We start from the raw sequence: 6,402 nt of genomic DNA on the forward strand, positions 1-6,402 counted from the left end.
TCATATGAACGGCTCACCGGTTCACTTAAATTGTAAACTGTGTTATGCTGCGCGGCGCCTCCGCCCTGTCTCGTTTTCTTTTCTTTTTATGCCGCCCTCCCATTCTCCCTGCCGTGTGTACCTTTAGTTCTTTTTCTTGAGCACACGCGCGATACTGGCGATTATGCCCATCATGCGCCAGGACAAAAAAAAAAAAAAAAAAGAAGAGTCGTATTACCACACAACAGATCATTGGCATCGTTTTATTGACGTGCTAATGATACAGGCTCAGAAAATGCACAGAAGTGGATGACATGGGCGAAAATCTCATGACTACACTGATTAGCACAAATGAAGACTTCGTCTTCGAAGAGTTGTTGCACCAGCACACGATGCGCGATCGGCGAGAGTCGTGAGACATCGAACAGCAGCAGACAACGAACGGCGCCATACTTTGCCAATTAAGGCTTCTTTTAAGGATTAAGAGTTTTAAGATTAAGCATTCTTCGGTTGCATCGGGTGCCACACTATAGGAAGCACACAAAACACCAAAGCGAAGGCCCTGCCGCAGCGAGCAAGTATACGAGTATTGCGAGTCTGCCCACGCCGGTCACCCCTCGTCAGCTGGGAAACGAAACCACGATATCCAGCAGAAGACCTGGCTCTGACAGAACGGTGCGGCATGGCTCACTGAACCAGGGAACCGGCTTCATCTCTCCAAAAGAACCACCGCTCACCTTTACTGAACCACGGCTCACTCGTTCTTTAAAATGAGCGGCTCAAAACATCCGGCTGGCTTCTGAGCGACCCATCTCTAATCAGCATGCAAGTGCCAACTGCGAAGACATGCCGCGTTCATCATGATGCCGCAATTAAAAGGAAAGTGATCACGTGTGCGGAGACGGACGGAGACAGGACCGCATCACGGGCGTTCGGAATTCCCGAAACTTGCGTGCGGGACTGGCGCAAACAGAGAGGCGCTCTACTCAGGCGGCTGCTGCGTACGGCGGGGCCGCTCAGTCCCTATATTGAAGGCGATGTGTGATGGGGACAACAGAGAGTTTTAGATTAGGGGACGCAAATTTTTAGATTAAGGCGCTGACCTCTACATCTGGGTCGCGCATGCGCAGTACCGTCGCCTCCCTAGTTCTTGCGTCCCCTAACCTAAAGCTCTGCAGAGTCTACGCGTTTAGGCGCACCGCGATGTGTTCTCGTCGCAGCGCGAAGGTCAATTTGCTCGCTCCTGCTGCCGCACTTCCTAGTTCCAGCATTTTGATAGCGACTTTCCGCCGTCATTGAGTGAGACATGTGCATGCTTGCTTGTGTGTGCGTGTCACCATGCTTGTTAATTTAGTTAGTAAGGGAATGCTTACAAGTTTATACGGCTGACAAAATTACTATCCTTACTTCGGACAGCTGTCTACTAATTTGCAATCTCAATTGATGCTTCGCCTTCCGGGCGAAACTACGACTTTTTTTATTTATCGTAACTTTACTGCATTGGAGTAAATCTTTGTTTTTCCAAATGAGAGAAAGTTGTATTTCTATATGAAAAAATGAGGTTCGCGATACTGCATAAGACTTTTTTCTTTGTTTCTTTTACGTCACGGGAAACGGGTGCGCGTTGCGATCGAGGGAGCGTTAGAATCGGGTGAATACGGCACGTATATGGTAAACTGACAGCTTCACGAGTTTTTCTGCTTTCAGCATAGACACTTATGGACTTGTGCTACCAACGGAACCTCGCAGAAAAGGATGTATCTGTTCTGATCAAATTACAGAATTACCTTTGTGCAGGATGGCCAGCCAGGACTCTGCATGAAGGAATAACCTCTTTGCTTTTTTTAAATATCCCCTCTTTCTGAAACCAAGAATTGGACGGAAACCCGTCTGGTCCGGAATATGTACAACAGTCAGAAGCGGACACCGACCACCAAAGTTTATAGAAGGGAAAGACGTTTAAGATGTGACGCACGTTGCCTACGTCACATCTCAAAGCTTGCATAAACGGACAATTCCCGCCATTAACTTCATTGCGAACGAGGCTCCCATGCAGGAGCCGAAACGTCTTTTTATAAACTTTCGTGGTCGGTGTCCGCTATTAACCGTCGTTATCCGCTCTTTCTCTTTATGAACCATTACTCTCGGCGCCTGTGCTTTGTACTGTTCCACTTCGCCATGAAGATCGAGGGGTATAAGCTTAAATTTTAAGCACCCGCGTTGATTATCAGTATCGCGGCCATAATCGTCGCTGCTGGACAAATGATGATGCCGTTTACCCGATAATTTCATGACATGACCCCGCATAATGCACCGTCGCTTCTCGATTCTGCATATTTTTCCTGTGTTGCACAACTTGCGGCATCAAAAAAAAACGCACACACACACACACACACACACACACACACACACACACACACACACACACACACACACACATATATATATATATATATATATATATATATATATATAAGTTAAAAAAGGAGGTCCTTTCTGTTCTCGTGCACGAAAGGCTGTCTTTGGAGGCAGCACGGGTTCGGCCACTTGAGCACCACTATCACGCCGTGACTACACGGGAACCGCAGGTGGTAGAAAGAAGCAATATGCGATGAGAACTGCACAATTTTTTTTTTTTTGAGCTATACATATAACACACAACCAACATCTCTCGCCGCAGTTGAACGACGACGCCGAGGCGAATACGCTTTTGCGTATACTTCGTGGTTTATTTATGACTGTTGACGAGGCCTTCGACGGGCACACGAAGCAACTTGTCAGAGCTATCGTGGTGCTGTGTGAAGTACGTCTTTGATTCCGGCACGGGAGAGGAATCTGAATTACAGCAACATTTATTTATTTATTTATTTATTTATTTATTTATTTATTTTTTATTTATTTATTTATTTATTTATTTATTTATTTATTTGCAGTGCCCTCAGGGTATAATACGTACAATATACGCGGAGTACATTGGTGTAATAGCTTGCGATAGTGGCCCAGCAGCGCTCTGCTAGTATTCATGCGACAAGCATTCGGGGCAGTTAACTAACTTTGCGGTGCGTTTATTTGCCCGTATCTAACCCCTTTTACATACGCATGGTGGCCCAATTGGCCCACTAGCTTGGGCCACTCTGTATGCTATGTGCTGCTGCTATCTTGCAGAGTAGACAGGTAACGTGTTACTGGGTCATCATCTGCCGGCCTTGACTCCGTTTCTCTTCCTTCAGCACTATTACTTTGCTCTCATAGACGACGAATCACGTGCTATACATTAAATAAACTTCCCAACTCCATAAAGCTTTTCATAAACTGGACAATCGGCCGCTTTCTGTGCAGGTGCTGCTGGAACCCATCGTCCGTCGGCCCATAAAGCGGTGAAGGCACTTTTGTGCTTCTTAAGGACGACGGGCTTGTGCGACCAACTGTGACTATTAATGCAATTTCTGTAAGGCCACACACGTCAGCGAACTCACTGCAATTTCCTTCTTTCCTTCCCTCCTCTCTCTCCCTGTTATCTTTGTTTCCCCCTTTCCCTTTTCCCCGGTGTAGGGTAGCCAACCGGACATGATTCTGGTTAACCTCCCTGCCTTCTTCTTATCTCTTTTCCTCCTTCCTTCCAACTCCATTTCTCACTTTTTTTTAGATCTCAACTATACCATCAGCTACCCACCTGTGCTAATATACACTGCAGCGTTTATGACACTAACGCCTATCATTTTCTGTTCCGTCGCTGGTTGCGCGGTCCTTCTCTTCTCGAGCTCCTTTGTTATCCTTCAAGTTTCAGCCATACACAGGGAGAATGCGCCAGGATTATATAGTTGTCTTCGCGAGTATATTTTAAGTGGCCGTTCATTGTACCTAGTGGTTTTCTCACAAGAGGCCTGGGCATTGCAAACAGATAAGCGTGGAGCACATGACCAGGCGGTGACGACCATGTTTGCAAAGTATCACCAATGCACTCCGCGAAAGCAGCTGAAAATTGGAAACAATAAAACACGCACCTGCTTCTTTTTTTTTTTTTTTTTTGAGGAGCAGCCACTTTCCCCGCCAGCAGAGATGACGTCGCTTGGGCGTCAAAGGCGTAGCACCTAGAATGCCGCACACTCTATCGGGGACTGCCGAGAAGCGCGTAGCCCGCACAACCACCTCCTCGCCGCGCAGTAAGATAACGGGAGGAAGGGGACCATGACGTAAGCTGACAAATTCTAGCCCAGGAGTTCGCAAGGCACTTGGAGCGCACTTGGAACGAATTCTCAGGATGACACTCGTTTCGAGGTATTAATGCCCGAACTTTGCGGAGAAATGCTTTGGCGTTCCAGTTACGTTTGTGCTTAAATGCACAAAATGACGTTTTGTTAGGAGAGTAAGTGCAAATACAGCGCATTTTTACCTCAAGTATGACGGCGCATGTCTCGCAAATGGTGTCATTCACACAATCCTTTTCTAGTGGATGTGCCTTGCAGTCTCACCCGCTAGAATTTGTAAATTGCAATATGTGCCATAATGTAATTATATAGTTAAGACCTGAATTAGCGAATTTTTGTTAATTATCCGATTGTGCATCTCAATTTTTTGTGGAAGTGCTGTCCGCCTCTTCGAGTAGACCGGCTCATGGACTAGAATTGTGCTATCTGCCGCAGGCAATTTTTAAAATCTTTTGAAAGTGTTCCCTGAGACACTAGGTGGGCATCGATTTTCGACTGACATGATTTCTCAGCCCTGTTTCCTGCACTGCGCATGCACAAAATACGGAAATAAAATTAAAATTTACTCTGGTGATATTTCGACCGGTCTCCAGCAGAGGGTAAGTGCCAATGGTAACTGGCACGGCATCGTTGTTTGGTTCTTTGGATTATACCGTTACCTAAAAAACCGGGCGAGTGTTGTACCATAGACAACATCAGACCAATCGCCTTTACATAAAATTTTGTAAAGTTGATAGATAGTTGACATGTTCATGTTCTGAATATTATTAATACAAGAAAGCTTCTTATAGTTCATGTCAAATTGGATTCAGGCCGGGGTGCTCCATACATATTGACCCGGAAAGTCGTATACAACTTGCACGGCGCCAAGGTCAGTATGCGGCATTCATTACGCTTGATGTCACCAAGGCATCAAACGCGAGATATTGGTAAGCCGGCTGCGAGATCTTAAGTTCCCCAAATATTTGCAAGCATGGATTACGCAATTTTTAAGTGGCAGAAAATTTGATTGCTTCCAGAATGGCTTTTCATCCAGTACATATAGACAGGAAAGAGGAGTTCCACAGGACTCAGTGCTATCTCCGGCTTTGTGCAATATTTTAGTGAGCTCAATTCCATTCCAAGAGGACGTGTACATGTATGCGGATGACATTGCATTCTTCTGATCGTCAAAATATATTCAAACAATTTACGAAAATCTGCAACGGTATTTATCTGTTCTATATAGAAGCTTGGCTAAATTCCATTCGTCTGGCTCTAAACCTGAACAAGTGCTCATTGCTGGCATTTCCTGTTATGTATTTCCTGTTATTTCCCAGTACATATATCACTGTCGTACCAGCTCGATTTCATTCCACAAGTAGATTCTGTTAAGTATGTTGGTGTTATATACCACAGCTCTCTTTCATGGCGTGCGCACATAGATTCTAAGGGCGTTCGAGCGGTGGGTTTGTTACGTAGGCTGAGCAACAGGCGATCAGGGATGCGCAGGGTCACCTTGTCATCAATCTACCGTATGTATATACGCCCTGCCTGTCCTGGAATTCGGCTGTGTACAAATTCTGGAGCGCCTGCATATAAGATTCGCCCACTTGTTCTTCTAGAAAAGTAGGCATTAAGGCGATGTTTAGGGCTACCTAAATTTGTAGGAAATATTATTTTGTATCTAAAAGCAAGAATTCCTTCTCTTGTAAGTCGGTTTCGTGTGCTTGCGGTATAAACATTTTTAAGGGCGTACGAATCGCCAATAAGAAGTGGCCAAGCAATGCTCATTTCTCAGCCTAGTATGTTTTTCGATGCCCATTGGTCTCGATTCCACACTCCTCAAGTTAATTTTGTACGAACTCTTTTAGATCCGTTAAAAGTTAGTATCAGAGAGGTAAAACCAATTTGTAATAGGGAAAATTCTCTTAACATACGCTTTGACAACATTTTTCCAAGCAACGCAACTTACCGAATGTTAAGTGCTATTTTACGGGATTATTTAATAAAATCACAAACAAATGTAGTCATAGCGACTGATGCCACGCAGAACCAAGAAAAAATGTGGTTTGGTATATTCAGCCCTATTCTCGATTGCTCATTTTCCCTGCGGCTTCCAGACTTTGTACCTATATTTCTTGCAGAATTTTGAGCAGTAGTACTGGCCCTTCGTTAAGCCCAACAATAAATTATGCAATTATTGTTACTGATTCTTTGTCCTTGTGTACTTGGC

This window comes from Dermacentor andersoni, chromosome 6 (genome assembly GCF_023375885.2).
Source record: "Dermacentor andersoni chromosome 6, qqDerAnde1_hic_scaffold, whole genome shotgun sequence".
In the NCBI taxonomy this organism is placed as follows: domain Eukaryota; kingdom Metazoa; phylum Arthropoda; class Arachnida; order Ixodida; family Ixodidae; genus Dermacentor; species Dermacentor andersoni.